Consider the following 22,912-nt stretch of genomic DNA (forward strand, 5'->3'; position numbering starts at 1 on the left):
TACAGCAATCTCCCCTCTCACTTGCCCCGCTTACACGTTGACCCTTTCACCTGCCATGCTTATAACCATTTCCTCTCCCCTGCCTACAACAATCGGCCCCTCTCCACTGCCCTGCTTTAAACCACATCCTCTCACCTGTCCTGCTTACAACAATCGACCCCTCTCGCCAGCCCTGCTTCTAACCACCTTATCTTGCCTGCTCTGCTTATAATAGGCCCCTCTCCTCTTCCCTGCTTACATCCACCCCCCCCCCCCCTTCCCTGTGTACAACATCCGGCCCCTCTCCTCTGCTTCCAACCACCTCATCTCCCCTACTTCCAACCACCTCATCTCCCCTGCTTCCAACCACCTCCTCTCCCCTGACTTTAACAATGGACCTCTCTTCGCTACTCTGCTTATAACCACCACCTCTCACTTGCCCTGCTTACAAACGGCATCACTCAGGGGCACCACAACATCACTATACGCTACCAAAATGCTTATAAGTACAACAGTAACTTGCAATATTATTATAATATAATATTATTGCCAACATTGCTTAATATTTTGCAACAGCTATCATCTTGCAAATCATCTTTATACACCAATACAGACTTTGCTAAAAATGTAATGCAACACATTGTCATATACAATGGCAATAACTCAAACTTTAATGCTGCGAGACCTATTGCATTGCAAATGCTTGTTTTTTACTGTTAGGCGCCGTATTGTAACTATCGGTGGGATTGTGACACCCGATCGCAGCTATCCCCTTCCATGCCGATTGTTGTCCTCCGGGGCGTGGCAGCATCTTCGGGTCTGGAACCTTCCCAGGCAGGCAGGTGGATCCCAGCGCCGCGAGGAGCGCGAGCCATCGCTCCTGTTTATTGTTCACCTCCGCAGACACTTCACGAGGAAGGATGGGCCGGGGCGCCACGAGGTATAGTGGAGTCCGAGAACGTGCTACCCCATAGAGATTCGAGAGCCCTCTTTAAAATAGCAGGAAAAGTGTCTGTAGGTAAGTGAACACTAGATGTATGCTGTAGCTACTTTTCATTGCGGAACAAAATCCAAATGTAACATTTCTTACGCGTGTAAATCAGAAACAAGAATTGGTGCTTTCCAAACTCCTTCAGCGGTACGGATAGACGTCACTTTCAAATTTCATATTTCTTAAACTTCAAAGCAATTTCTGGCAACAGTGTTGGTAATTGTAAACGTTTGGGATCCAATAATGGAGTTCAAAGTTTCTGCTGCTGTGATACTTTAGGGTGCGGTTTGCTTCCTCGTGAGGGCGCTCCCTCCAGAACTCGGGGCTTACACGTTTTATTAGGTGCTCAGCATCTGCGGTGCTTCAGTTTGGAATAGAACCCGTATCTGATCCTCACAGGACCAAGTGCCGGTGTTCAACATTTGGTGCGGGGTGAGGTTATTTCTGTGCTCCGACATGCGTGCCACCCGTCCACAGAATGGTACGATATATGGCGCTTTAGAAGTAGAACTGTGCGATACAGTGCCCAAGAGGGCGTTTTTAATTATTGAAATCACAACAGCAGCGCCACGTGGGCATCGGCGCAGAGACAATTACGGGCACATTATTTCTGTGCCTGTAAACCAATGATGGACAAGAAGCATCCACTATGAGGACAACATATATATCGCACCCAGGTGTATGTCATAGGCAGACCCCATGGCCGCTTCTAGGATCTGGCTGTATATGTTGATGTTTGATGTAACAATTTAAAACCCAAGGTTTTATAGTGAGTTTTAAAGCTTCTTTTAATGATAACCTGTAGGTTCAAGGAACACTTTTGCATCAGAGCTGTTAAGTAGTCGAGCTTTTGGTATGCAGACATTTTATCATTTTACCATGAGAGTAGGTTTGTGGCAGTGGAATAGTGTGGAAGGGTGTTTGTATGTCCAAGCAGACTGGCCTCAGTTCAATTACGGCAGCAACAAAACAACAGATCACCACATTACACTAGCGCAACAAAACACTACTACAACATTGCAAAACAAAAACCACAACATACAACTCAAAAACATACAACAGCAGAATAATCCACCAGCACAACACAACAACAAACGGTATTCAGTAGCAGTGTGCTATTATTTTGTGTTCTTATTTGTTATAGTTGTATTGGTGCTTTGCAAAGTTGTGTCTATGTTGCTATTTTGCTGGTTAGTGTGTTATTGCATGTGCAACAGGGCTGTCAAATTGTCTTACTAAGTCCTGTCATTATCCCGTTATGCAGCAGAATTTACAAACTACAGGAAACGTAATACCTTTTCATCCAAAGCAGCACATCTCATTATCACCCTGCGCAAAACAATTACGACTACCAAATATACTTCTCTCTCTGTTTATGTAACAAAAAGAAAATCAATGCACCCGATTCACAAAGGTAAACGTAGACCAAAAGTCTAAGTTTAGACCTGAAGTATAAGTTTAGACCTAAAGTCCAACTTTACTAGTAGTGAAGTTAGACTTTTAGTCTAAGTTAGAATTTCTGCCTAAACTTAGACCAAATGTCTAACTTGACAACTAGTAAAGTTAGACATTAAGTCGAAACTTAGACTTGAGGTCGAAACATTGGGCCCGATTAACAGAACTAACTTAAGACAACATTTTAAACTTACTACCATTTTGTTATTCACAGAAGGCACTTACTCATTTTGGTATTCACAGAAGGTACTTCCTCATTTCAGTATTCACAGAAGTTAGGAGTCCTAACCTTAGGACTCCTAAATGCCTTCTGTGAATACCAAAAGTCTTAAAGTTAGGATTTTTCTCAGTTTAGTAGTAGTAAAGTTAGGACTCCTAACTTTAGGACTCCTAAATGCCTTTTGTGAATACCAAAAGTCTTAAAGTTAGGATTTTTCTCAGTTTAGGAGAGGTAAAGTTAGGACTCCTAACTTTAGGACTCCTAAACGGAGAAAAATCCTAACTTTAAGACTTTCGGTATTCACAGAAGGTATTTAGGAGTCCTAAATTTAGGAGTCCTAACTTTACTACTCCTAAACTGAAAAAAATCATAACTTTAAGACTTTCGGTATTCACAGAAGACATTTAGGAGCCCTAAAGTTAGGACTCCTAACTTCTGTGAATATCAAAATGAGTAAGTGCCTTCTGTGAATACCAAAAAGGTAGTAAGATTAGGATTTTGTCTTAAGTTAATTCTGTTAATCGGGCCCTTAGACTTTTAGTCTAAGTTAGAATTTTCGTCTAAACTTAGACCAAATGTCTAACTTTACTACTAGTAAAGTTAGACGTTAAGTCAAAACTTAGACTTGAGGTCGAGACTTAGACGTTTGGTCTAAGTTTACCTTTGTGAATCGGGCCCATTGAGTGTAAAACATGTCGCTGACCATGCCTTGAAATATCAGTACCCAAGGCACTTTATGCAATGCAGTCTTTTGTCCTGTGTTTGGTGCCTACAATTAACTCTTTCTTAAGCTATAGCAACTTGTTTAATAATTATTTGAAGTTTCACCCTAAAATTAGCCGTCAGATCACCAGTGATTTTTTAAAGACTACATGGGAACCTACTAACTGTTCATGGACATTATTTATTTACATGTACAGTGTGGTAGAAACAGGGCTGATGACTCGAGTGCTAAATGTATATTTTTTTGTTAAGAATTCAGTGATGTTTTGTGGTGTTACTCGAGCAATCGTACTAGAGCATTACAGCACAAACCACACTAAAATTGTATCAGATATGGGAACCAAAGATCTTAGAGGAGACAGTACTATGCCATTGTCCGAGGGGCTGAAGAAAGGGACCAACTCCAATAGATTTCAGTTTAGAGAGTATTATAATCTATTGTAGTAGTGTATTGCAACATTTATATAGGGCTTACTACCCCAATATGACGCACTGGAGTTCATGCCTACATGTTTACCACACTACACCATGTAAGGTGTGTGACTGGAAGTGAGTTGTCTTTGTTTTGATCCTATATGAGAAGTGTAGCGACCTTTCCATTTAGTGTCCCGCAAAGGGACACTAAATGGAAAGACTAATTCTCTTTAAAGGATAAATCTGGTACATAGAAATCTGGGTAGCCACAGTTTCTTCAGGGATACTTGTACGGCCCGATATGTCTGAAAAATAACTGTAGACCTCAATGTAGAGTCAATATTCAGATATTGTCTAAATATTGTCAGTTGGGTACTTGATCCCAAGATACCCGATGCTCACGATTTCAGAGATGAAAATTACTGATAAGTATGTCTTTCATTTTGTAAGAGTATGCCCACTAACAGGATATGATAAATAGTCCCACAACAAAAAGATTCATGGAATTATACTGCCAAGTATGCAACACTTTCACTGATAATCTCTCCGTGTTCGGCTCCCCGATGTCTGTGCAGCGAAAATTAACGCTGATTTGGGTATCTTGGGATCAAGTACCCAACTGACAATATTTGGACAATATCTGAATATAGACTCTACATCGAGGACTACAGTTATTTTTCAGACATATCAGGCCGTACAAGTTTCCCTGAAGAAACTGTGGCTACCCAGATTTCTGTGTACCAGATTTATCCTTTAAATAGAATTAGTCTTTCCATTTAGTGTCCCTTTGCAGCATATCCTTGAGTATAATATATGGGTATGTCTAGGAATGAAAGTGGCATTCCTGAAGAAGGCGTCTAGCATGCTGAAACGTGCGTAGAGAAAATCAAGATCTTTTAATTTCTACAGCCACTCTTTTAGATTAATAATATCATTTTTGATTTATGCTTTTTTCTGTTACTTTAAACTATTTGTATTTGTTGTTTGTTAAATGTTAATAATAGTCATGGCCTAACGTTTGTGATTATCAAGTGTTTATCATGATGCATCATGGTTGTTGTGGTGATTTGTGTTCATGTCAACAAAGGAATTTTTAACCATTACATGAAAATATATTAATAACATGAAAGTTTTAATCTCTTTGTGTTGTACACTGGTTCTCAATGTATATCAAATGGTTCTACATATATAGGGCTTGAGATGTTCATATAGCTTTTTAGTGGCCTAGGATTGTTACTGTTCATAATTGTATTTTCCCTGTCCTGGGTACTTTCAGTATTTTCAGGGGGTCCCTGTTTTTGACTTTATCAATAGATTATGAACATATTTACAGCTTTATTCAAGATAACATTTAATCTCATCAAACAGATATTTTAATAATTAGCTCTTGATAGATGAATTCCATATATCCACACACATTATCATTTTCATGTCATAATAATATCATTATCCTCGGCAGAGGCTGTAGTGTTTGTGAAGAAATGGGAACTGAGTTGTAATTACGTTATTTTTCTGTTAGGTCCAGTGCTGTTTACAACCAATTTTAACAGTTTGTGTGCATTTCTTGTTGAAGTTAAATCATACATGTCTAATCTAATTTTCAGCTGTACTCAGTACTCACATGTGTCCCGGGTGAGCTTGGAAGAATTTAAACTCTATTATTTTTTAAAAAACATATTTTATTGAGTTTTCTTCAACACAAACATCTGGTATCGTTGTGAAACGTTATCACTGGATACATTTCCTAAATATTTTACAGTTTGCTGTTTCTTAACATTAGCATCTGGGAATAGTTATATACCCATTTCTTATTGTCTCTTCATGCCCATTCATCTTCCCAGTGAGTAATGTCCTCAATATAATTGACTTAACAAACCTTTCGTCTCTGACACATGTAACACCAGCTCAATTAATCAATACATCCACCCAGTTATAAATCAATCCCTCCCCTGCTGCCCTCCGTAACCCACCCCACTGGTGTGTTCAACATTATCACATTTGGAAAACAAACACTAGTACAGAACAAATCAGAGGGTAATACCTTTCCTCCTCTTCTGAGCTGGTTAGTCTGACATTGGTCATTCCCAGTTCTATAGCAATATCTCCTGGAATTCCGAGGTGCCCCACTGCAACCCCTTTGCTCAAGATATCCCTACCGTCATATCTAATAATTCTCCATCTGATTCCTGCTCAGGTAATAGCAGCTGCGTAACTAAAGCCTCCCATGATTTTGCAGTTTCTAGTGCCTTATCACTATTAGACCTCCTCGCTTGCTGGAACCGTACTGTGCTCTCACTGGCTACCCGTTTAGTTAACTCTGCTTTCCAATGTTCAATGTTGGGTCCCTGCCTGGATTTACAAGTCTTCGTTAGTTCCCTTTTAGCTATTAACAATGCCAGGTCCAGGAAATTACTCATAATTTTTGTCTTGGTCATATGGGGAAACCATTGTAGCATACACGGACCCATGTCTGATTCTATCTGTCTACCCGTCACCCCACACAAGACCTCAATCACTTCCTCCCAATACGTTCCTAACTGTGGGCAACTCCACATCATATGGATAAATTCCGCCTCTTCTGAGTTGCATTGAGGGCATCTGGCTGTGTTCACATTAAAATACGTATTTATTCATGCCAGGGTTAAATACGCCCTATACAACACATAAAAATGTGTAAGCTGAAACCTGGCATTACGCATGCTCTTCCACATTCTCTACACTATCTTAGCCCACTCCTTCTCCGGGATCTCCTTACCCAGGTCTGCCTCCCATCTCCTCTGCAATTGGCTCAGTGGTTGCCTCCCCTCAATCCCCATCTGTCTATACAAGCACGTTATAGCTTTGAAGGTCCTTGCTGCCATCACCACATACTGGCACGTTAATGATGTCTGTGGTTATGATAGGTCCCCTCCCCAGCGGCGTTGAATTGCCGGCACAAGAGTTGAATACAATAAGAAGTCACCCCTGGAAAGTTCACACCTGTCCGGCAGTGTCTGATAAGGCAAGAAGACACCCTCTTCAAATAAGTCCCCCATCATTAGTAACCCCTGTTCCTCCCATTCGGCCAGCGCAGTCCAATCTCCCCCATGTGGTAGCGCTGTGCACATGCCTAATGGAATCTCCGGTGCATATGGTCGAGAGACCCCACCTCTACGTCGACTTCGGATCCAGCGCAATCTCAGTGCCCGTTCTTCATGAGTTAATGTTTCAAGCCTCAACCGCTGACCCAGTATAACAAATGACAGCACATGGCGTGGAATCCGTCGGCCCACTGGGATATCTGGGCCCCTGAACTCCCTGGCCACTGCCTGGGCAAACCACTGCAGCTTGGTTGCTAAATAATATAGCTCAAAGTCTGGGACCGCCCATCCTCCCTCAGCTTGGGGCCTCATCATCGTGGTCAAGGCCACCCGCCGTCTTCCGCTCCTCCAAATAAAGCCCCCCCATCAAAGACCAGATCTTTTTGAATAGTGAGCCTGGTATCCAAATCGGCAGCGTCCTGAAGTAATACAGCAACCGGGGAAGTGCCACCATCTTCAAGAGTGCCACTCGGCCTGCCACAAACAGCAGCAACATACCCTAGAATGCCATACTCCCTATGATCCCTCTTAGCGCTCTGCCCACATTACCCTCCAAGAGGTCCTCTTGCTTATGATAAATGTGAGTCCCAAGGTAAGGTAAACAGTGTGGTTCCCATCGTATGCCTCCCTCTTGATTAGGGCTCGCCATAGATCGTCTCACGGGAACAGACAAGTCTTTGCCCAGTTCACCTGGAGCCCGGAGGCCACGCCAAACCTGGGAAGTAATTCCGTCACCCCGTCAATGCCTCTCCTGTATTGGCCAGAAACATGAGTAGGTCATCTGCATAGAGCGAGATATGCTGCGTATCTCTGCGCAATTCTAGGCCAGCGTAGTGTGTCCCCGATCTGGCATGCGCAGCCAGTGGTTCAATGGCAAGAGCAAACAACAATGGAGACAGCGAACACCCCTGTCCCGTTCCCCGTCCCACCGAGCAGGCTTGCGAAACCGTCGTCCCAGTCCGACTCGGGCTGTCGCTGAGTTGTAAAGGATCCGGATCCACTCCACAAAAGCCTCTCCCAAGCCCATCACTCGCATTACCTGAAACAGGAATGGCCACTCTAGGCTATCAAAAGCCTTTTCGATATCTACTGATAAGACCACTGCCAAGATGCCGGACTGTGGTCCCCCTCCAAAATACGAAGCAGTCGCCCCACATTAATAGTTGTGTTTCGTGTGGGGATGAAGCCCGCCTGGTCCGGATGAACCAGCTGCTTCATGTACGCGAGAAGCTGGGCCACAAGAATCCTACTCAAAATTTTGTAGTCAGTGGTCAACATTGATAGTGGGTGATATGCCAACATATCCGATGGTTTTCTCCCGGGCTTCAACAACGGGATAATAATAGACTCTCGAGGGGTTGCTGGTAGTTTCCCCTCCTTTCGCGCCTCCTGATACATCGCCAACCATCGTGGGGCTAAGCAATCAACATACGCAGAGTAAAATTGTATTGGTAGGCCATCCATCCCAGGCGTTTTACTACGCGCCATATGCTTAATTGCACTTCAAATTTCTCCAAACGTAATCTCTTGCCCTAGTATGTCTTCTTGCTCCTTCTCCAGTTTAGGCAGGGATAATTCAGAGAAGAACTCCCCTGCGTTGTCCTCATCCTTTCGTAGCTTGCTGCTATAGAGCTCAGTGTAGTAATTCAGAAACAAACCATTTATCCCCTGCTGTGTATACACCATTTCGCCCGTCAGAGCTGAAAGTCCCAGTATAGGTGTTCCCCGGGGCATTCGGATTGGCCAACCATGCCAGCAGCGCGCCTGTCTTGTCTCCTTCTGCATGTACCCTCACCTGATATGACTTGTAGTCAAAGGAGCGCAGCCTTTCAACTTGGACCGCCACTGCTTCTCTAGCCTCCAGGACCTCTCTCTGTACATCTAAGTCCTCAGGTCTAGCCCTCTCAGCACTGCGCAACCTGCGTTCTGACTCCTCTATATCATTTAGCAGTGTTTTCCTCACCCCCACCATCTTGGCAATGCATAGATCCCGAACTACCACCTTAAAAGCATACCACTCAGCTGCCACTGTAGTCGCAGTGCCCTCATTCTCTGTAAAATACTGTCTTATTCCCGTTTTAAGGTCTTCGCAAAAGGCTGGATCTTCCAGTGCTTCCAGCTGCAACCAACAGGTCGGTATCACAGTTCTCTCTCGGACCCATCATATCTGCACTAATAGAGGGCTATGATCCGACACTGTTCTAGTTAAATATTCACAGTGGATTACTTTGGCATGTACATCAGGGGTGCATAATATCGCATCAAGCCGCACATGCAGTTCATGGAGGCCAGAATAGTAGGAGTAATCCCGCTCCTATAAATGATGTGCACGCCACCTGTCTACCAGCCCCCATTTATCCTGTCATGCGCGTCTAACCTTGGACAGTCTATGTATGGGGGCATCGGGGAGAGGGGGTGAGATCTATCCTTCACTACATACTCAATTGAGTTAAAGTTCCCTCCCATCAATAATGAGCCAGCTAGATAGGGGGCTAATCTCCCTGATAAATGACCAAAGAAAGAGACCTAATCCACGTTCGGTGCGTATATACTACTCGGCGTCACATCAACACCATTTAGGTGACCCGCCACCACCACAAACCTCCCCTCTGGATCCACCAATTGTTGTATTGGTTGGAATGGCACTCCCGCTCTGACCCATATCAATGCTCCCCAGGCAAATGCCGAGTAGGTCGTATAAAACAATTGCCCCCTCCACCTACATTTCAGTGCTAGCCTCTCAGTTTGATTAATATGTGTCTCCTGGAGAAAGGCTATATGAGTCCCCCGTCGTATTAGATAAGCATGCAATCTATGGCGTTGTTGCATTGTGTGGAGCCCTCGCACATTCCAGGAAACACATTTCAAGTCAAGTAACAACCCCATGCTGCAACCAGTTCCTTCTAAGTCTCTGCTCCCCATATTGGAACACACCAGTGGGTCTAACTAGCCCAACCAAACCCCAAAGCCCCCCCGCCCCCACGACCCCATCCCAGGACAGGAGCTGCAGCACTAGTACCCATCAAAACTGCTACTCAAACTGTTCCTTTAGTAAAAGCCAAGTAACCACACCCACACAAAATTAGGGGAGTGGGCCTAGAGCATCAGAAGGTCGACTCCTATTCCTCCATCAGCTTGCCCCGTACCCCCCAATTAAATTAGTCTGCCCCTTCCGAGGCAACTATAGTGCGGGACCTTATCAACCTGTTCTCAGCAGACCGTAGTAATCTCTCTAGCCATCAGTGCCCCACCTTTAGCTGGTCCATCAAGGGATGGCCAATGATCGGCAGCAATCCCCTCCCCCATTTTGCATCCCTACAACCCAGTTCACAATGTCAAGAATCTACCATCTCATCTGCTGCCCCAGCCGTCACATGTGGCAAGCCAACACTCCCTGTCTCCGACTCTGCAGTGTCCCATTCCAGCGATCCCTTCTCCGATGCTGAAACCATCGGTGTCTCTAGTCCTTGTTCTTGCGATATGGCTGCGACTGCCTGCAAAGCGGCTGTTTGTTCTGTTTCCGTCTGCGTCGTTGTGGGTTTTGGAGCCGCATGGCGGTGACTTCCTGCTCGCCTCGATCTGCGCGTTCCCTCCATATGTGTGTTTGTGTCATGCCCCACTTCCCCTGTGCCTGCTCTATATGACTCCAACCTTGTCCAGGCCTTCTCAGGACTATCCTGAAAATCCGTCTTGCCATCCCAAACTATCCTGAGGCATGCCGGGAACATCAGGGAATACTGGAGACCCTTTTCTCGGAGCACTCTTTTGACCTCCAAGAACGAAGCTCTACAGCGCTGTACTTCAAGCGTATAGTCCGGGATTAACGTCACCTTGCTATTGCCCACCATGTAGGGGCCCATGGTTCGTGCTCTCTGGAGCAGGAGGTCCCTGTCTTTGTAGTGGAGTAGTCTAGCCACCACTGGTCTAGGCTGCCTTCCAGGAGCTAGTGGTTGGGCTGGGACTCTGTGTGCTCTTCCCAAAGTATAGAATGACGATAGGCCTTCAGGTGCAACCTCCATTCTCAACCATGCCTCCAGATAGTCCACCATGTTGGTCCCCTCCACTCCTTCCGGCAGCCCCACCACTCGGAAGTTGTTCCTTCGATTCCTCCCTTCGGCATCTTCTGCTCTCCGTTCCAGTGTTAGCAAGCGATTCTGGCCATCCGTCATCCGTGCTGCCATCGCCTTCTGGGCAGGTTCCAGGGTCTCTAGTGTGCCTTCCGTCTGCTTCACCCTGTCCACAAGTTTAGAATGATCAGCTTGGAGCAATACAAGCCCTTGTGCCACATGTGCAATGTCCAGCTGGAGAGCTTACTGGTGTAGGTAATGGCCTTAAGTATTTGGTCCACTTGTTGTTTCAACATCCCCTCCTTTGGCTGCAATGGCCCCTCCTGCTTCTCAGATGGGCCTGTATCTTCTTTCAGCTCTAGGGCTGCCCCTGTCTGCTTCCCCCTGGGCTTCCCCATTAGTGATTGAAGGGTAAGTTCCAGCACCCAAGTGAACCTTCCTGGCAATGCCAAGGGCGTACTTGCCTGACGTCAATATTAAGTTGTGCCTCCAACATTAAAGGCCACCCAGACCAACTCAGTGCCTTCCTCTCAGCATGTAGATCTCCACCCTCCGACTTCTCTCATAGGCACTCCCATCTGCTATTCACTCGATACTCCAGCTCTCTCCTTGATTTCACTCACCGCCACAGGTCCAACTCTAGACAGTGCTCCGCTAGGAATCTGGGCCTCTCCTGGTGACAATATTTTCTCCCACAGGAGTTGGGGAGATGATTTAGGGTCCTGTGTCACCGTTTTGCCCCTGTCCAGAGCGTTCACATTATATAGCCTCCACTGCCCTGCCCTCGTCGCTATAACGCATCTGTCTCCCACTCATTTCCACACAAAGAGTCTCAATCAGAGTATCTCCTCAATCCCCACCTCATGGTCCTCTATCCAGCAATTCCAATATGCCCTCCTTATGCTGAAGGCCTGGGCCAAAACTTCTTAGTGAGATTGGCACCCCAGCATCCGCTTTCCTACTGCTTCAAGGCCCTCTTTTCTGCACATTCCGATTTCTTATGTTATGTTGACCCCCACAATCCTGCTTGCAGTGAGTGGGCTCTCTGCTCCTCAATTATTATTCCTGTCCAGCTCTCCTCGGTGTGTGCTCTTATAAACAGTGTCTGGTGCCTTCCTCACAGCATGATACCGTGTTTGGATCCTTCCAGGGTGAATTCAGTCTGTGAGGCGCAGCTGCCTCTTTCAATCGCTGACGAGCCCAAAATGGCGGCCCGCTCCTCCAGTCTATCAGCTGCTCATCTCCGGTAAAAGCACGCCTGTGATGGTAAATGTGATAGATTCCCTACAAGCGCTCCCAGCCCTGTGTCCTCTCTGTCCACACTGGCGCTGCGTCGCTCTCCGGCAACTGCCCACCCGCATTCGCACCTCCAGCTCCCTCTGGTTAGCAGCCAGGCAAGTACTCCTGACTTCTCTCCGCCGTATACCACCGCCGAGTGTAGGCGGACTGCCGGACCCTCAATGCAGGCATGTGCTGCTTCACATAGGGCTGCCTGCCTCCTCAGGGGCTCTTCCACTTCAGGCATCCAAGACAGCTGATCACCCCTCCGGTCTGCCAAGCACTCTGAGCCCAAATTTCACACTAGGCGTCCTAGCACCTCGTTCTCGTTCACGTACCTTCGTTCCCTGCGTTTCTGCCTGGCCGCCTCCTCACTCGGCTGACTCGTCCGGAGCCTGTCCCTGTCCTCCAGTCACAGCTTGCATCTGGTCATTCTGCAGCGCATCAGCTACATGCAACTCCAGTCCTCCAGAGCCCTTGATTTGTATTATTGAAACTGTGCCAACGGTCGATCTCCATTGTTCTCGCGGCAAGCTGCAAAGCCGCCTCACAATGCCTCCTCTGAATGTTCCTCCTTCGCCACGGCCACCATCCTGCGCCTCCCTCTAACACACCCGGAAGCTTGTTTCCTTCCCAGTATAAGAATTGGCTTGGTAGTTTGGTCTGCCCTGTTCCCATGATGCACTGGGCCAGGGTCAGACTAATTTGCATGTGGCCAGGTTCTGAGCTGGGATGGTGCAGTGAGCTAAAAAACGGTGATGGATCAAGCCCTGATCTTTGGACTGGGTAAGAGTGGTCTGCTTAATTCAGACTCTCTGTTCATCACCACCCCCTTTTCTGAATCGTTTTTGTCCACCATAAGCGTGGAAGGGTATGCTCAGATGTGAGTCCCTTGCTCATTGCACCATCAGGATTCAAGCAAGCCGGGCCGAAGACGGCTGAAATGCCAGAAACCGGTCCCCGGAAGCTTGTTTCCTTCCCAGTATAAGAATTGGCTTGGTAGTTTGGTCTGCCCTGTTCCCATGATGCACTGGGCCAGGGTCAGACTAATTTGCATGTGGCCAGGTTCTGAGCTGGGATGGTGCAGTGAGCTAAAAAACTGTGATGGATCAAGCCCTGATCTTTGGACTGGGTAAGAGTGGTCTGCTTAATTCAGACACTCTGTTCATCACCACCCCCTTTTCTGAATCGTTTTTGTCCACCATAAGCGTGGAAGGGTATGCTCAGATGTGAGTCTCTTGCTCATTGCACCATCAGGATTCAAGCAAGCTGGGCCGAAGACGGCTGAAATGCCAGAAACCGGTCCCGGGAAGCTTGTTTCCTTCCCAGTATAAGAATTGGCTTGGTAGTTTGGTCTGCCCTGTTCCCATGATGCACTGGGCCAGGGTCAGACTAATTTGCATGTGGCCAGGTTCTGAGCTGGGATGGTGCAGTGAGCTAAAAAACGGTGATGGATCAAGCCCTGATCTTTGGACTGGGTAAGAGTGGTCTGCTTAATTCAGACTCTCTGTTCATCACCACCCCCTTTTCTGAATCGTTTTTGTCCACCATAAGCGTGGAAGGGTATGCTCAGATGTGAGTCCCTTGCTCATTGCACCATCAGGATTCAAGCAAGCCGGGCCGAAGACGGCTGAAATGCCAGAAACCGGTCCCCGGAAGCTTGTTTCCTTCCCAGTATAAGAATTGGCTTGGTAGTTTGGTCTGCCCTGTTGCCATGATGCACTGGGCCAGGGTCAGACTAATTTGCATGTGGCCAGGTTCTGAGCTGGGATGGTGCAGTGAGCTAAAAAACGGTGATGGACCAAGCCCTGATCTTTGGACTGGGTAAGAGTGGTCTGCTTAATTCAGACACTCTGTTCATCACCACCCCCTTTTCTGAATCGTTTTTGTCCACCATAAGCGTGGAAGGGTATGCTCAGATGTGAGTCCCTTGCTCATTGCACCATCAGGATTCAAGCAAGCCGGGCCGAAGACGGCTGAAATGCCAGAAACCGGTCCCCGGAAGCTTGTTTCCTTCCCAGTATAAGAATTGGCTTGGTAGTTTGGTCTGCCCTGTTCCCATGATGCACTGGGCCAGGGTCAGACTAATTTGCATGTGGCCAGGTTCTGAGCTGGGATGGTGCAGTGAGCTAAAAAACGGTGATGGATCAAGCCCTGATCTTTGGACTGGGTAAGAGTGGTCTGCTTAATTCAGACACTCTGTTCATCACCACCCCCTTTTCTGAATCGTCCCTCTAACACACCGGCCACTTCATCTGTTTCCCAGCTAGCAGGGCATAAATTCCTCTGTCAGTGCTGTGGTGGCTCCCTGCCCCCTTGCGACACCTTTCTAGGTGTTTAGGGACCCTCTCAGTTGTCCCACGTCAGGATAATTCCCGGGGTCGGCACGGAGCTCCGTGCTCAGCCGTCTTCCCTCATCCGCTCCTTGGCCACACCCCCGAAGAATTTAAACTCTATGGCGCGTATTTACAAGCCCCTTGCACCGCCAGTGTGTCACTTTTTTTGATAGTCCGGTGTCTCAGACCCATATGTACCAGGCCACACAAAGCCACTTTGCGTGGCCTCGTAGATATGGTTTAAGACAACGCGGCGCAAGTCGCTGCATTGCCTTCCACCGTGTCAGGGGGTCTGTTCCATGGGCATTATGGTGGGTTTTCCTATGCAACACCCATGAGTTTTGACGCATTCCCAGATTTACAAGGAAGTGTAAACCTGGGAATGTATCAAAACCGTGCACCTCCCCAGGGGAGGTCTAACGAGGAGAAATAACTGTATTTCTCCTAGTTGTTTCCTCTTACTGTGTGTGCTGCAGAATGCAGCACAAATAGTAAGTGGAACGCCTCCATGTATTGTTGTTGTGCAGGAAGGTCCTACTTCCTGCACAAAAACAATCCTGCCAACAATGCAGACACCCTTGCACTATGATGCAAGGGTGTTTGTGTTGGCACAAGGCAGCCAAAACGGCGCCAGCTCAGTGATAAAGGACAGGAATGCACTATATATCATAAATACGGCACATTCCTGCCCTTTCCTTTTGAGGCATGGCAGTGCAGCAAAGTGCCTTGCTGCTCTGCACTGCACTGCATCAAAAACCTTTCACCCACCCCTTCTCAGCGTCCTGCCCAACTCATCTCCACTGCATTGATCTCCGTTCAATTCACTCTTAATCACTGAGGGCCTCATTTACAATATTTTTGGTGTAGGGCAGCACCACAAGCCTTTCTGATGTACTGCTCTATGGCAAAAGAAAAGGGCAGGAATGCATCATATTTATATGAAACAGTGCATTACTGTCCTCTTTTACTGCACTGGCTCTCAAAGGGCTGCCTTGTGCCAACGCAGGCACCCTTGCACCATGGTGCAAGGGTGTATGCATTGTTGGGATGATTGTTTTTGTGCAGGAAGAGAAGCATTCCTGCACAAAAACAATCAATGGAGGCAATTTCCTCTTTCTAAGTGTGCTGCTGAAGGAGCACACATAGAAAGAGGATAAAACGAGGAGAAATAATGTTATTTCTCCTCGTTGCACCTCTTCTATGCCTCCCCTGGGGAGGAGTAGGCTTTTGACACATTCCCAGGCTCACTGCATGTTGTACATCTGGGAATCTGTCAAATGGCGTAGGTGTTGAGTGGGAACACCCACTATACCGCCTGTGGAACGGCTCCCCATCACAGTGTGAGGCAACACAGCGACTTGTGCGGTGTGGGCCTACTCCATATCTATGAGGCCATATAAAGCCATGCAGGGTTAATTTACGTGGCTTCATACATATGGTTAAGCCCAGTGCGCCGCCAGAACGTCAATAAAATTGACGTTCGGGTGGAGCACTGGGCTTGTTAATAAGCCCATTATAGTCTGATTTTGTATTTGTTTAGGAGAAATATTTTCATACGTATTTCACAAGGTGTGTGATACATTTTAAAGCAAAAAGCCAAGAAACATGAACAGCAAATGTTGGATCTTTACTCATGTTTGAAAAGATGTTTACGCAAACTGTTCATATATAGTATGGGTGGATGGAATATAACAATTTTAATTGGATGATGTGCCCAGCTGCTTCTTTCAGCTCATATTTTCAAAGATGCAACCATTGGAATTGCATGCTGCCCTACGTACTAGCACCAATATATATCAATATAGGTGTACAGTTTATTGAGTGTTGCTTTACATAAAGGGGCCCACGCGACATTATAGACAACTGTCCATCAAAAAACCTATCCTGATACACAGCACTCTTCTCTTACGTACAACTATTGGCCTCATTTTGCTAGACCACTATTAATTTCTTTCCTCCACAGTCAGCCCTTTTCTCTGATTGTTTTGGTGCTGGGACAACAAGGCAATATTAAAGGTGATACGAGGGTCTCATTCTGCGATGGTAAATTGGTCTTCCAGGCCTCTTTACTTTCTCGATAGCTGTGGACAAACAGTCATAGTTAGTCTGTGGATATGCTATAAGGTTGAATGTGACAGTTTGGCATCACAGTAGCAATAGAGATATGCATGTATAGCCAGGGATATGACTTTCAGTAAAGACACAACACTTTATTAATATTTCAAAATATGTAAACATGCACAATAAAAGTGACACACAGATGAAACAAATCTCACAGTTTAAAAGGAAAACAGAGTTGACAATGGTCAACCATGAACCCTGAAGGGTCACGCTTTATAACATTTACATTCATTAGATGATTCGAGGGACAAGAATGCACCTGAAAAAGAAACAAAAGGGTAACACAATGCAGTTAATCTCAGCACAAGAGATTGTTCAACACTATGGAAAAGAGTGGCAAATATATATCTTTAGTGATTGTTAAAGGACCATGAACAACATGCTGCAAAATGGAAGAGAACAATACTCCCACCAAAATCTCATTAGTTCGTATATGGTCCCCAACTTTTTCTGCTCACGATCCTATTGGACATGAGCACCAAACATGATTAAGAGTAAGACAGTGGCCAATAGTAAAAGAGATACAAAGTAACTCTGTAAAGACAAATAAGACTGTCTCAGACATTTTGAGTGGAATAGGGTGATCAGAAAGAATAGTTAATCTTCCAGTATAGGTTTAGTGGTATGTGGATATCTCCCAACTAGGGTGTCCTAGAGACTCTTGGTTAGTTGAACCACATTCAGGAGGAAACAAGTCTGCAGATAAATAATAAAAGGTTGTGAGTGGAGGGAAAGTGCTCATCATCAGTCAGTGTCACCACTGAATTTGCCTGTACTTATTGATTTGGTTCTTGGAGTAGCTCTGCCATGGCTTGTGGTGAGGGGAAGAAAGGGCCACTAAACACTGTATCTATATTGCTAGTCTCCTTGGGAAGTTTGGAGCCTTTCATGCAGTCAAGCTGATAAGCAGCAGTAAGCTATGCCAGTAAGGCCTTTATTAGCTTTTAGCCTTGAGAAAATGGGCACCACACACTTCCATGTTCAGGAATCGCCACAAAAGAGTCCCCGTGGGTCTGTTTACTGTCTGTGTAGATCTCCCTCTAAAGACAGAGGGGGTCCAACTTAAATGTCAACGCTTTGGTAGTTGGGCAGCAGCCCTCTGCCAATCAGAGACAGGCAGAGTTTCATCTCATCAGCGGTGTTTATGGGAGCAGCACCTGTTAAACTCCTTCTGGATTAGACAGTGGTGGCAAGTTCCTACATGCAGTTGGCCCTCAACAACACCCAGAGGGTTAGGCCTGCTATAGTTGGAAACCTTGAGGACTCCCCTCAGGCAGGTCCTGTAGACAACAGGAAGAAAAGTAAGTGGAGAATGGGACCTTATTTTTCTGTGGGCAGCAGCCATCCTCCACCTTGCACTCATCAATTCATATAAACTAATATTAAGACCAGGCAAGGAAAACCTTAATGACACAGGTCCCAAAGATGATTTTGAACTATCTCCAGTAAGCACATATTTCAATGTTTGTGAACACATACTATTTGTGAACATGAACATTTGTTAAGATATTTCCTCAGAAAGGGGAAATATTGGCTCCAAATATTTGGGCTTAATGTGGAAGGGGCGGCCAGTAGATATCATCCCTGGTGTGATGTGGTATGGTCATGTTGCTGAAAACCTGAAACTGCATGTATGGGCGCCAAAGCTCTGAAAGGTATTTGGTGCATTCATTAATCTGAAAGGCTCAACACTGAGCTATAACAGAACTTCTACTGTAAAGCATGCAGTCTTATTCTTAGCACCATGGTTCAAGGAAATCTTCATGTACCCACAAGTCAAGTCAAAACTGCAGAGAAAATGAGCAGCCCCCAACCTATGCTGAGGTCGACAGGTAAGGGAATGCAGTGCATGTTATTTTTGTGCAACCAAATTGCAGCTTCTGTAATTTACAAAGACCCTGGAGTTATACTAACTAATATTTCAGGCAATGCAGTAAGACAACTCGCTGCACCATGCTGTCTGAAATGGAGACAACAAAAAAGATATGGTGCTTTCTTCTGTCTCCTATTGTTGGCACACTTGTTGCAGGATATCTACAAAGCAGGCACCTTTGCACCATTCTGTAAGGATTGTAGAAAGGGTTCCTGCACAAAAACAATTCTTAGAGGCATTTTCAGTATTCAATTTGTGCTGCAGAATGCAGCATGCATAGATAGAGTAAGTAACAAGGAGAAATACGCCTTGGTCAGGAAGGCACAGAATTTTGGCTCAATCCTTGTGTCAAAAACCATGTGTGAATGCATGGGAACCGCCCACACTACACCTATGGAACTCCTCCCTTCCACAAGGTTACTCAAGGCAGCGAGATGCACTGCCTTTCGTTACTTTGGATTTACTAAATAACACAGAGCCATGCAAAGTGGCTTTGCCTGGCTTAGGAAATACCATTTAAGGACTTGTGCTACCATGCAATGACTTGTGTCACGCAATGGCAACACAAGCCCTTAGTAAATATGCCCGATGTCTGTCAATACCTGATTCAGTTCAAGCATCACCGGGCTTAAGACAAACTTTGTAAGGGATTAATTACCTCTATGTTCAACATCTTAAACAGGGCACAGGGTATCTTATCAGCAGTCTGCTTCTGACGAGCACTGCTTTGGGGTACATGCTGCATGGGCCAACACTGCAAGTATTTTTTGCCACCTACAGTGGTTCGTCCCTTTTCTCTCAGATGGAGCCAAAACCACTGGCAGTGGTGCCAGGTGTGCTATGTCATGACCACTAGACTTAACAGACTTCTGACAAGTGGGGCAGGTCCAGCAATATTTCTCATCATACATGTCCATGCTGGGCCAAGAGAAGTACCAACAAATCCATTCTTTAGACTTTTTGATGGCGAGTTACCCTACAAGATTGATTACATATGCCAGAATCATTAAATGCATTCTTTGACACCTTTGATCTACCAGCCTCTGAATGATCCCAGGTTCGAAAGAGCATGCCTTGCTTCAGCAAGCAGCCATCCTAAATGATTCTTAGGCATATTGAAAATTTGGCAAACATGATCATTATTTTTCAAAAACTTGCAAGAAAGAGCGGTGTTCCCACTCTCAAAAGACAATAATAGATTTAAAGAAAGAACATAAGGATCTCACAGATCCAAACCGTGCTGTAATATCAAAGCAAACCTATGTTTGCTAAATGTCACAAAAGTAAGAAAACGTCAAAAGGAGTTCAAAGGTATTAAAGAATGCCAAGCCTTCTAATAGAAATATGTATAAAATAACTGTTTAAAATAAAAACATTGCCAAGCCTTGTGAAGAATTACAAAGGGTCTTATTATGATGGCAATCGGACGAGCGTCCGACTGCCATTGCAGCTAGAGTGGGACCGCCCGACATGTAGTCAGAGGTCCCACCCACCAGATTACCACGTAGGCGAATGGAGACATCCCCTTTTCAATTGCTACTTGTGCTGCGGCCCAGAAAAGGGCAACAGCACAAGTCGCAATAGAAAAACTGATGTTTTTAAACATCTATGCACTATGTGCCAGGCTCCACATGGCACATGGTGCATGAATGTTTGGGGGGGTACCGCCTGTGCCCCCCGAGGCCACATAGCAGAGGCACGCAGCAGACGAGGCCCTGCTAGGGGCCCCTGAAGTCTCTGTCTGACAGCCTTTCAATGACAGTGAGACTGCCATGAAAAGGCTGTGGGAAATAGAGATCGAAATCCCTACAGCGGTGCCTGTGCAGGCACAGCCCAAATTGTAGGGATTAATGCCTGACAGATGCCCTCTTGGGCTCCTTGAGCCTGTTAGAGGTTACAGTCTGCCCCTCCCACCGCTGTGGTCCAACCAAACGTATTGTAATGTGGCGGTCGGACCGCTATCGAGGACGTCGCTGGGACTGCCACTGACAACATAATAAGACCCAAAGTGCCTAGGCTGAAACTGAAAACCCAAGAAAAATCTTAGTTCTAAATCCTTCCTACAATGATTAATGTATTAGGTAACATCTGGAATTGCGTTAGGTGTTTTCTTTAGGCATTTGGATAGTGAATTATTGCATTAAAGGCATTGTAATTGAGATGAATAACAAGGATATTGCAAGAATATTGTGTCAAGAATATTGTTATGTTAAAAAAAAATCAGAGAACTAGAATATAGACAGCAAGAAATTAGCCTTTTTATATATAATATAGCTTTTTCAAATACTATTGCATTTAATGTTTACTTTAATATGGTGCTAATAACTATTGTCCTTTAACTATTGTAATATCGATTAGTCATATTAATTTTAAGTATTATCATTTGAATGATTGATATATATTGTATGGATATAGTTTGTAATTTTATTAATAATTTAAATTTTGTTGCATTTAGTTAGTAATTTATAATTTATTTGCAGGTTATTGGTTTTGTTAAGAAAAATACTACAATGTAATTATATTATTGTTTTTATTTTAAATTAATATTTTCTGTTAATTGAATATTGAACTGTTAACTAATTATGTAATTTGTTTGACTAACTGTTATCTTAATTATGTAAGTGCATTTTGTGATTTTTAATTTGTAATTTTTATTTTCTATAGTTTAATTACTAATTTATTATTTAGTAGCAGGTTGTTTAGTTTGTAGGGAAATAGGGTGGAACATTATTTAAATGATAACGTATTGTATGTTGATTAATTTGTAATGCTGGTTAAATATTTATTTTATAATTTATTGTGTAAATTATATAATTGACCAATTATTACATTCATTATTAAGGGTGTTGTTTAATTGTAATGTCTAATTTGAATTTCTACAGTTTAATTAATAATTTATTATTAATAGCAGATGTTATTTAATTTTATATATTTTGGTTTTTGTTCAAATAAATTTTGAATGTTAGTTAATGGTATAATTGGTGGTTAAGTATGTACAATATTTAATTAACTATTTATGTGAATTATCTGTTACATTTTAATCTATTGTTTATTCATTGATAAACATGTTTGATAATACAACTTTTAAAATAAATTGTATATTTTTTGTTTTCATTTTATTTATTGCCATTTAAGGCATAGTCGTTTTTTATTTATCATTTATACTGAAGGTTTTATGACTGGTGTGTTTTGGGTAGTAGAAAGGGAAGTGCATTTTAAATCAATGTATTCTGCTATATATTTGACAGATTGTATTATTCATTTTCTCAGTTACAATTAATTGTATTTACTTATTGTGCATATATTCTTATTTTTCATATTTTATGTTGCTATGTATTGATTATTTTTAAAGATATTAGGATTTGGAATGGTATATCTAACTCCTCCAAAGTCCAATACTTTTCCATACTTAGCTTATATTGGAGTGGGAATAGTAAATCTAATCCCTACCAATTGCAACACTTTCCTTACTGGTGATTGGATTGAAATGGGAATAGTATATTTAAATCTATGTACTGCATCTAACTACACTCTTCCTGTGAAGTCTTTGAAGCAGCTTGGCGGTGAGGCCGCCATGAAAATTGTGGTGTTGAGAAAACAAAGGGGGCCATGGGATGCGTGCAGTGGGACACAAGGTTTTTCCCCCTGTCTACATGCACCCACTTTCCTGCACTGCATGAACTGCCCAGGAACAGCAAAGGAAGTAATTCTACAAGTACAACCCCTTAAATTAGCACAAAACATGTTTAAAAGTACTTATTTAGCATGGATATACAGCCTTCTCTTCAAATTTCCTTGTTACAAACAGAATCAATTAGTCAACTAAAAACAGTGCCAGGAAATGAGGCATTGTAGACCCTTGCAGAGTAGATACAGGCGGAAATACCTGGGGATCATCTTAACTTATTGATTTTCGCCAAGATCTTCAGCCAAGATAGGGTTGTGGTCAGCAGCCAACCATGATGGGCGCAGCTTACCGGAACTCCGGCCGACTGCCACGCAATAATGGCAAAAATCCGACATTATCCTGCCGGAGGTCGATCTCCATAGACAGAGAGCGCTGTCTTAATCCGCTGCAATTGTGTTGCTATCAATAAAACTACACGAGCTGTGAGTGGGTGCATCAGCACTGAGGCGTGGCCTACATCACTGTAACCATCTCAGCGAGCTGCGCCCACTACGATCACTGGAGCCCAGGTGTGGTGACCGGAGCTCCGAGGAGACAACTAGTTTGGTTCGGTAGTACCTGTGACAGCGTGACTAGCCTTCGCTCCTGAGGGCACCGGCGCCGCTACCTCAGCATGATGATGTGAGTCCTGCCGAGGGAATTCTAATTGGGAAAGACATCAGTGCAGCGACACGCTAAACCGACCCC

At 44.6% G+C, this 22,912-nt stretch overlaps 1 protein-coding gene across 1 annotated transcript in view; it reads left to right on the forward strand.

Annotated features, from left to right (window-relative positions):
- Window positions 1-848: 848 nt before the first annotated feature.
- The window catches only part of LOC147663104 (adhesion G protein-coupled receptor F1-like), a gene marked incomplete at its 3' end in the record, with an annotated part of 365,238 nt that continues 343,174 nt past the window's right edge, over window positions 849-22,912 (forward strand). The window contains exon 1 of the mRNA XM_086950677.1: window positions 849-997. The remainder of the gene's footprint in view (window positions 998-22,912) is intronic.

The sequence above is a fragment of the Lissotriton vulgaris genome, unplaced genomic scaffold (assembly GCF_964263255.1).
Source record: "Lissotriton vulgaris unplaced genomic scaffold, aLisVul1.2 SCAFFOLD_2353, whole genome shotgun sequence".
Taxonomy (NCBI): Eukaryota; Metazoa; Chordata; class Amphibia; order Caudata; family Salamandridae; genus Lissotriton; species Lissotriton vulgaris.